Raw genomic sequence first — 11,432 nt, 5'->3', positions numbered from 1 at the left:
GCACATGATATCACCAAATGATAACACGTTGTGTAGCCTTTATACACTATTCGTGTTGAAAGTGTTATAAGTTTTGAATAAAAAATATTAGAATAATAAAAATATTTTATAAATAATAGAAATAAAAAATAAATAAAAATGAAAAAATATAAATATAAATAAAAGTAGAATTTTAAAAAGTTTCATGTAATTACATAGTGTAATTACACCAATTTCTTACCCTTTCTTGGGAATTAAAGAGTGTAATTACTCTCCTTCAATTACACTCAATTCTCTCTTACCAAGTAATTACTTGGTCTACCAAACATATCAAAGTGTGTAATTACACCCAATTACATCGTGGTTTTTCAAACAGGCCCTAAGTGTATTTCTTTTCATAAAGATTTTAAGCATTTAATGGATTTGAATAGTTCTTAATCATTAAGATCTAGAGCATGGTCTTAATATCATTAAGAGATATTATTGTGTTGATAATATTCACCATCACTTTATCTACACTTATCAGTCATCACCATCATTACCGTCATCTATCACCAACCACCTCTGTCATCACAATCATCGTCGTTGCTAACTATTACTGTTAGTTGCTACCACACTTACCTCCTCCATTGCCACTATCACTGTCTCTGTAGCCGATGCCACATCCATCACCACTATTACTATTTTAGTCAATTCGTACTATTAAATAACTCGGCCATCACAACTAGCACCACCGCCAACTACCACCATACATTATTCGATCATCACCACCATTGCCACTTCCACCACCGCCATCAGTTACTACCATACTGTAGTCAATCTCTATTATCAACCACCTTTATCATCATAACTAGCGTTGTTACCTACTACCACAAACCTATCACCACACATTCTTCAGTCACCACCATCAACACCACCAACTACTAATATTAACCAATTTCATTATTATAACCACTAACACCACTATCAATCGTCGTCATAATAATAGTCATCACAACACCAACCACCTCTACCGCCACAATGATCACCACTATTACTACATATCTCCACCATCACTAGCAAGTATAAATGTTTTATTTCTTAAAATAAAATAATAATTTTATTTTATTGATTCTTTTTAATATTTAACTAATTTCTATTTGAATTGTGTATTAATTATGTACTTTCAGATATTGAAAAATAAATAATCTTAATCATTCAATGTTTAAATCTAGAAATAACATCTTAATTATTCAGATGTTATTCAGATTCAAACGTCTAAATCATAATAAAAACAAATGAGGCCTAAGTGTACCCTTGTCACGACCCAAATTCAGGTGTGATGCTACCTGTCCTTTCCCATCGAAAAAGTCAATTGAAAACCTAATATTTCAATAAATAAAGCAAAAATAGTCTAAATAAGTAAATAATAAATAAAAGCGGAAGTCTTTCAACTTAAATACCCCCAAAGATTGATTGTCACATTTACAAGCCGCTAAAGAAAAGAAAACTGAAATGAAATACAAGTTTTAGTATGTCTTCAACTCTCAAGTAGAGTAAAACATAAAAGTATAGGAAATCTGAGAGTATGTTGAATGTCAATAGTTACCTCTCCCAAAAATCTTGAAAGCCTCGAATGATCAGAAAGAGACGGTGATCAAAGTCCACGCTCAGAACCTACACAAGTGTAGAAGCAAGGGTGAGTACCAAACAATGCGGTACCCAGCAAGCTAACCAGAAAAACTAAGTAAATCTAATAGAATACACAAACTCTTTTTCCAACCCAACCGAACCTCAGAGTATCTGGGATTTACTAGCGAAAACGAAAGTATATTCAGACTTAAAACAAGCTCACAATCATCAAAACATTGAAACTAATTCAAGTTCTTGAAAACCCCAATTTCTCCAATTCAAAAACCTCAATTTCATGGTAAAAAACTTAAATAATCAATGGGTAATCAATATTTGATATTAGAATCACTTACCCCAAAGTTTTCCCGCAAAATCTCCTCAGAAAATTACCTCTCCGAGCTCCAAAATCACCCAAAATGGTGAAATAGGCTAAACCCCGAACGCGGATCACTAACTCCGCGAACGCGAAGACTAATGTCGCAACCCTCCACGAACGGGATCTCCACTCCACGAACTCAGAAAATAAAACCACTACACCCCGCGAACGCGGCCAAGGTTCCACGAACGTGGCGAAGGAATTTCTTTCCCTCCGCGAACATTGCCAAGGCTCCGCGAACGCGGAGCAGAAACTCCCAGGCACCAGATATTAGCAACTCTACTAAGTCCAAAAATCTCGAAATCAACCCTCGAAAATCATTCAGAATCCCGTATAGACAAACCTTATATGCAACCCTACTAAACTCAACATTTCGGATTCAACGGACATCAGAATTCGATTTCAAGGCCTCCTTGACCCGAAAACCAAAAAGTCGCAACTAAATCAATATTATACCTCATAAGACTAAAATGTCCACGAAGCTTTTGAAAAATACACAGGAACTCTCCCTAGGCATAAAAATCACCCTCCGAATCCAAGGAGTTGTCGAAATTCAATTCCAAGCGTCCGATCCTCAAATGTTGACCAAAGTCAAACCTATGGCCAAAAATTCAACTATTTCCAACTCAACACATCAAATCTATGATATGACCCTGAATATGATTCTGTCAACTTTCCTAGACCAATTTCAACGTTACAGAATTGATGGAATCGACGGAATTCCGTTTCGAGACTCAAAACTTCAAATGACCTCAAATATCACTTTTGAGTCATTCTAAACCTCTAAAACTCAACTTTTCAAGAAAACTACTGAACCAACATCAGATATCAATCAAATATGACTCGGAGAAACTATCGAAAAGGGTAAAATAGTCGTTTTATAAAAAATTTCAAAAATGACCTTTAGAATCATTAAAGCCCTTAAATAAATCTATTCGACAATTTGCTCGGGAACAACTTTAATTCTTTGTCAGCATAGTATAACTAGATATGGATTTATTAGAATTGTACTAGTCTTTTTAATTTTTAATTAATGAATTATGAAAATCAATTGAGATTTTAAATTTAGCAAGTATTTTTATTTTCCTATATAACATAAAAAGTATAGAAAAAATATAATTTTGCATACTTTTATTTATAACAATCAAATGAACTCTAAATATCAAATATTTAGTATACATATATAACAACACGTCATTATAGCAGACATAAAATTTCGAAACAAATATTGCCACCATAAAGATATTTTATTGTAGTTGACTTTATTTTTGATACACTTCTAGTATATAAAATTCAAACACTTCTACTATGAAAATCCTATATTTACACGCATTTAAAATGAAAATTTTACACTTACCCTTTACGAGGCATATCCAATTACAAATATTTTAAAAGAAAACTATAAGTATTTTTTTTAATGCAATTTAAGATAATTTTAAAGCGGAAAAATAAATAAACAAATTAAATTAAATGAGAAATTAATATATAATAAAACATTACAATCAATAAAAATGCAAATATTTTACATGTTTAAAGTGTAGAGAAATTACTACTACTAATTGATATATCTTATTAAGTAATTTGTATATTTTACTTTATTTCTATTTTGTTAGTCAAAATACTTTTTTAATAATATATATATATATATATATATATATATATATATGCGCAAACGGTTTATAAACTTTTTTGTGATTTTTTAAAAATAGTCCTTTATCTTTCAGTTATGACTCAAATCATTCTTATTTTTTTCACATGGATTATTAGTTTTGTCATAATTTAGTATATAGAATATTCACTCATTTTTTTCATGCTTAGTAAAAGCACTTCATGTGACACAAGGTAGAAAGAAAAGTGCTCCTTGTTTTATTCAGTCCAAATATTATTTTAATTAAATCAAGAATCTATTAGCCCGTTTGGATTGACTTATTTTTAAGTAGCTTATAAGTTAAAAACTGCTTATAAGTTTAAAAAAAAGTAGGTGCAGGCAACTTTTTTTTTTTGACTTATAAGCTGTTTTCAACTTATAAACTGCTTAAAATAAGTTCATCCAAATAAACTCAACTATTTATTGGGGCTTATTTTAAGCACAAAATGACTTTAAGTTGGTCAGTCAAACACTCAAAAAAAAACTGAAAACAGCTTATAAGCAGCTTATAAGCCAATCCAAACGGCCTCTATATTTAGTTTTAGAATTATATTAATTTACGAAAAAGGCATAAATATCCTTTGAAGTTGTAACGAAAAGTCACTTATACACTTTAACTACTGAGGTGATCCATTACACACCTATACTATCCAAAAGTGTAATTATTTACCCCTTCCTACACCCAACCCCAAGCACGTTTCAGACAACATTTATTAGCGCGTCACTAGCGATTTTTTATTTTTTATTTAATTAAAATGGTCCTCCAACGGTACTTTCTTTGATCGCAATGTTAAAACCCTTGACCCTAATTTTTAACCAAAAAATAAAGAACCCTAAATTTCTTCAAAGCTTAGTTCAAGCCCCAAATTAAGATCAAACTCAGTTCTTTTCAATGAGAATCAAAAGTAACTTTTTATTCTTTTCTCTCTTTTCCATTTTAATTCAATCCTCTCTTTTCCGTAAAATTTATAATTTTTTTGATACTGAGTTGGATGAATTTTTTGGTATTGAGTTGCTATAGTTTTTTTTTTTATTGAAGGTGCTATAATGACTCGAATAAACCTGACTAAGTTGAGTATGCAAGAGGAAAATCATGAATTGGAAGTGGTGCGATGAAAATATGGATTTGTTCTACCTTTGTTGACCTCTTGGACCATAAAAAATCTTGGTAGAAAATAATGGAGTTGTCCTTACTATGGGATAAGTTAAAAAAAAAAATTAATATTTGATCTTCAAGAGTCATAGATTGACACAGATGGAGCATGCAGAAGAAACCCAAATGAAAACACATATAGTTTCTGTATAAAAAATGAATATGGGAATCTAGTATATGAAGAAGCAAAGAGGATAGGAATTGGTACAAACATGGAGGTAGAAACTATAGCTATTCTGAAAGCTATGAGATTTTGCAAGACCAATAACTTCCAAGGAGTATTATTAGAATCAGATTCTCTAACACTCACAAAAATGATCAGAAAGGAATGGAAGGTTCCATGGCAACAAGTAAAACAAATAAAAGAAATTCAACAAAGCATGATATTCATACAATCAGAGATAAAACATATATTCAGGGAGTCGAACAAATTAGCAGATAAATTGGCAAATGAGGCATACAATCAAGAAGAAATAATCCAAGTTCAAGTCTACAATCAATTATCAGCAGAGTGCAAACACATACTAATTGCTGACAAGTCTCAAATACCCACATTGAGAATTAGAATAAGAAAGATCAGGGTTGAGGAACATCAACATGACCAAAAGCAATATTTACAAGAGATTTAACATTAGAGAGTACCACAGCTATGCTATCTATAGAAAGAGTTGGTACCACCTATGGATATACACATCTGTGATAACTAAGCTACCTCGCCTAAGCTATGTCAGCTTACAAAAATTGATACCAGCAAAAGACGAGGGCCTAAGAGTTAGAAAAGAAAATAAGGAGCAGTGGCTCGGAAAGAGCTTTACATGGAAGGTCAAAATCACCATAACCACTCCTCAACATCAACATCTGAGGAAAAATGAAACAAGTCACAAAAAAGGGCAAGGCAAAAATCGAAATAGGCACAGGAGGAAACTCTTACAGAGTGCTGCTTTCTAAGCTCACTTGACTTGGCACCTCTATTGATTCCACCTAGGAATCCATTATATCTACAAGAATGCACCTCTACAAGGAAGAAATAGAAGCTTAGAGACATAAATAAGGAAGAAGCAAAAAGTTAAAACGAAAGTGGTGATACACTCTTGTGAGCTGAATCGGAAAGGAACCACCAACTTCATAGTATGTGTTAATGACCCAAAGCACGAGGAAACGGAAGAACAAGCTGAACAAGCTGGCCAAAGCTCCGAACGGCGCCATTTTTGCTAATTGGACAAGAGCTCAAAAAGGAAAACCTTACTTTGTAGGAAACTTTATAGAAGAATACAAAGATTGGACTACATTGGTCAATACTTTAGGCTTTTTGTTTTGTTTGGTTTTTTCGGTCTGTTAGGATCATTTTGTACAGCTCATTTTATTGAATAAAAGGGAGCTTTGAGCTCCAACAATTAATTAAAGACAAAAAACAAGAGTCATAAATTGATTTGCTTTGTTATTTTTTTTCACTTTAGAATACTAGATCATGCAATTTTTAACTTTGAAAGAATGACTATATTGATCCAAGATTCAAATTTGTGATTCCAAAATTGTTGGAAAGAATTGTTGAGCTTGAAGAAAGAGTTGAAACTTTAGAAAAGGTTGACAACAAGTTTACTAGGTCGACCAACTCTGTGGAAAGCAAAATAGATATGAACAAGATAGAGTCGAAGCTGAACAATTTTGATGATGATTTGAAGAAGAAGAAAGTAACTGAGAAGAAATGGAAAAACAAATTGGCCAAGTCTAAGAAAAGGGAGAAACAACTTTGGATTGCTCTCATGTGTGTTTGTATTTTAGGTATAAGTTTTGTATTTCAAAACATATTTCCCCTGAAAGGAGATTCAAGGAAGTTTTCATGATCAATTTGTGCAATTGTATTTGCAATGTTGTAAGGGGTTACAGGTTAAGGTTTTGTAATGAACATTTCCATTTATGTAATAAATATTCCCTTTTGTATAATGAACATCTCCTTTTATCCAGATTTGTGTCATATATGTTGGGATCCCCTATTTGATTTTGTAAAGAAGTGAGGTCTCATAATAACCTGTCTAAAACATCCCAAATAACTTGTACATTTAGGTTATGTAGTGAGATCTTATACTAAGATGTAGTCACAACTACCATCAAACTAAATAAAAAAAAGTCATTGTTAAATAAAGGAAAGTCATAGCTGCATAATATTAACCAAAAAAGAAGTTAAAGTTGTTACAATCATAACTACCATCAAACTAAATTAAAATGCAGTCACAACTGTCAAAAAATTCAAACTAAATTAAAATGCAGTCATAACTGCCAATTCATTGTCCTACACACTATCACAAATGTAGTCGCAACTGTCAATTCATTATCCAAAACACCATCACAAATGCATTCACAGCTGTCAATTCAATGTCGTAAAATACAATCACAGTTACTAACTAAATATAGTGTAAGATTGCATTAGATGCTGTTGGGTTGAGAATTGGAGCTCTCTTAGCTCAAATGTCCAGCCTTGGACCTTGTCTCACTTTGCTTTTTCCCCCTCATTTCTTCAAGTTGCCTTGAGGTCATAGCTTGTTTTCCCTTTCAATTCATACCACTTGTTGGTTTATACCTAAGATTTCTAGTGATAAATGTTGAAAACTTCACATTTTTAAATCTTTCACTGGACATTCCAGGCTGCACAAATGAATACAAATAATCTTAGTTTGTGTTAATAAAAGATAATAAAAGACAATAAACGATATGTAAGTATAGAATATTTATATTAATAATAATTGCACCATTTTGTGTATGTAGTACCTCCATTCCAACCATTCTTGATCTCTTAGTAGCATAATCCTAAAAAAATCAATGAAATTTAGGTAAAATAACTGATTTAAAACTTATACATGAAGTAAAACTATATCACCTTTTCTGTTGAACCCCTTGGTCTTTCTCTTCTAGATGGAGAATTAGGTGTTGAACTTGAGAGAGGAGTAGGTGTTGATCTTATGGGAGCATTAGGTGTGGAACTTGGACAAGCAACAGAAATAGAACTTAGGCCAGCAGCAGGTGTTGAACTTGGGCCAGCAGCAGGTGTGGAACTTTGTCCAACAAAGCTTGCACTTGTGCCAGAAGCAGGAGCACCAGCAGGACACTTTCTTTTATTGTGACCTTTGCTATGACAAGTGTTGCATGACATCTCAAGCCCTTTTTTGAATAGTTTTCCAATTTTGTTACTTTCACCTTGCTCTTTCCTCCTAGTTTTGATAGGCCTTCCCGGCATCTTCCTAACATGAGGTGGTATAACAAAGATGTTTTGTGATTCTGGCCATATTTTCATATTCTGAACTGGTTGAATGAAGTAGTTGTATGTCTTTAGGTAAGTTTCTCTGTTATACCAATGAGAAATGTAGTCAATTGGTTCCAATTTTATGTGGTGATGAGCATCTATTGCATGAGGACATGGTATGCCTTTCAACATCCATGCTCTCCAACTACAGGTTTGTCTATCAATATCCACAACATGTTTGTATGCTCCATGAAATACCTCATACCTTGTGTTTGAATTTCATTCAATGTTGCATTTCATAAACTTAACAGTGTTCTTTTGCAAAACTTTCATTGCCATTAGAGAAATGTTACTGATCCAACTATTACAAAACTCTCTCATCTGTCCTATTCTTTTTATTATTTTTACCCTAATTTCTTCAAGCATAGTAATTATAGTCTTGTGCCTTGCTGCTAATATTCATGCATTAAAATATTCAGCTATGTTATTGTCTACAATGTCATATTTTGTGGTGAAATTAAAGTAAACCTTGCTCCATCTTTTTGGGTTATAATACAACAAATCATCAACTATCTTATTTTCCAACCTTTTCATATAGTTAATGTTATCCTTTGACTCAGCCTAAAAAATAGACCTTACACACCTCTAGAAATAATTTTTTCTCTCAATATCTCTTCAAGTCTTGGACCAGTTGGCAAGAATGTGTCCAGCACACATTCTATGCTCAACATTTGGTAAATGAATACCTATTGCATTTTCAAGATCCTATAATAGTCATAATGCAAGAATCAAACTAGTAGTCATAAAGCAAAACTAACAAACATAAACCAAGAATCATAAACCAATAAACCAAATAGTCATAGACCAAGAATGAAACTAACAGTCATAAAGCAATACTAATAGTCATAAAACAAGAATAAATCAATCTTAAAGCAATAAATCAAAACTATCATAAATAAATATTTAGTTATAAACCAAGAATAAACCAAGAATGAAATTAACCCTTTGAATATCTGTTATGACTGTGATATTTGTTTCCTCATTAAGCTTGACTACACATGTACTACCTGGATTAGTTCTTAGCAACTTATCTCTATAGTCTAAGATCCTTCCAAACTCAAGAACATAGTCACCCATTAACTCTTGTAAAACTTTGTTTCTTGCTCTCTTATGTTGACACCCAATTTTGATCATCCACAATGAAAATTAGCTATCGAGTTTCTTTGAATTCGAATATTTTGAAATAATTAGCTTTTATAAAATATAAATATATATATATATATATATATATATATATATATTCATATTATTCTTAACTATTTTTATCTTTATATAAATTTTAGTATAATATACATATTTCTATATAAATATATCTTTGATTACTATTTATGTGATTATTCGAAAATTATCTCAAAAGATTTTATTTTTTACTAAATACAATTTTAGTTAGGTTAGTTTAATTATGGTTTGTATTTTTAAATTTTTTAGTTTTTTCTAAAAAAAAAAAAAAAACTAAAAATGCACTTCTCCCACATCGAAAATACATGGAAAATTTGGGGTTTTTGGAGCCTACATAAAGGCTCATATTCTCATTAGGAAGAGGAGGAGGTGGGAGGTTTTTTTAGCCACCCCAAAGTTAGAAATTTTCTTAACTTGGTTAAGATTTTGGACTCTTGTCCCCAGCCTTAAAGTTATGAAAATTTCTAGCTTTCAATCTATATTTTTCTTCAAGGAAAATAGGAGATTGAAGTCAAAAATTAGGCTAAGAACAATGTTCTTATAACGTCGAACCCACGAAGGTTCGAGTCTAAATTTTTAATTTTTTTGTAGATTGGAGTTTCATCAAGCTCTTGGGTGGTGGTGAAGTTGCCTTCCGCTCATCGTCTTCAGTCTTGTTGCCCGAAAAGAGGTAAAATATTTCTCAGCTTTATTCTATTTAATTATTTCATATTTTATATTTAGTTGATTCGTAGTCTTATTTTTTTTAGTTAGTATGTATATAAGAATAATTAGATTAATGATATAAATTTGTTATAGTTAGCATGTGTTAGGATTAATTAGCTAGAATATGTTAGGATTATTTAATGAAAGCACTTAGTTTTATTCATTATTTTTCCAAGTAGTTTGACACTATTATTATTATTATTATTATTATTATTGTTGTTGTTGTTGTTGTTGTTGTTGTTGTTCTTATTATTGTTGTTGTTGATTACTATTATTAATATTATTATTATTATTATTATTATTATTGTTGTTGTTGTTGTTGTTGTTATTATTGTTGTTGTTGATTACTATTATTATTATTATTATTATTATTATTGTTGTTGTTGTTGTTGTTGTTGTTGTTGTTGTTGTTGTTGTTGTTGTTGTTGTTGTTGTTCTTATTATTATTATTATTATTATTATTATTATTGTTGTTGTTGTTGTTGTTGTTGTTCTTGTTGTTGTTCTTATTGTTGTTGTTGTTGTTGTTGTTGTTGTTGTTGTTGTTGTTATTATTATTATTATTATTATTATTATTATTATTGTTGTTGTTGTTGTTGTTGTTATTATTATCGTTGTTCTCATTATTGTTGTTCTTCTTATTGTTGTTGTTGTTGTTGTTCTTATTATTGTTGTTGTTGTTGTTATTATTATTATTATTGTTGTTCTTATTATTATTATTATTGTTGTTCTTATTATTTATTGTTGTTCATGTATTATTTATTGTATTTATATTGATTCGGGTTGTAATAATTTAGTTACTTATGTCAGTTATACTTTCTTAGATATTAATTTTAATTTGTTTTAACCTAATTAGATTCCCCTAAAGATAAACCAATTCATGTTAATTTTGCTCTTTAAATGATTTTCTACCTTTACTTAGTTATTTGATAAACTTTTACTTTTTTTTATATACATCTATATTATTTTCAATGTTTAAGTTTAATCATTTTTTCTAAAAAATAATTCTAAAGTCTTCATTTCATTTTAAATTAATATTTTTAAAAGTTAGTCAAATAATTTTTTAAATCGTCGGATAACCGCGCGTTAGCGGCCACTTTGAATGCTTAACACCTTCTCAAAGTGGAAATAAGAACCTCGTACCTTTTTCTCTGAATTTTTAAGACTTAAATCTGTTAGGGTCTTTTAAATTAAGTTTTTTTAATTTCTTTAAAAAATTAAGTGGCGACTCTTCTTTTACTAAAATTAATTTTTTCTTATAAAGATGAAATTAATTTTACACTTTGTCCATTTTTCGACATAACATCCTACACATTGTTCTTCCAACATATAAATACAATTCTTTTTTAATAATCTATTGAAACTCAAAAATTTTAATATTGGGTTGTTCCTTTATCCTCTTATTGTAGTGACTGGATAGAAAATTGCTATTATAAAGCTTATTCCTATTGGTGGGGCCATATTTGTGAACTAGATTATAGAT

This window comes from Solanum dulcamara, chromosome 4, assembly GCF_947179165.1.
Source record: "Solanum dulcamara chromosome 4, daSolDulc1.2, whole genome shotgun sequence".
Classification (NCBI taxonomy): Eukaryota; Viridiplantae; Streptophyta; class Magnoliopsida; order Solanales; family Solanaceae; genus Solanum; species Solanum dulcamara.
This window is presented reverse-complemented; position numbering follows the sequence as displayed.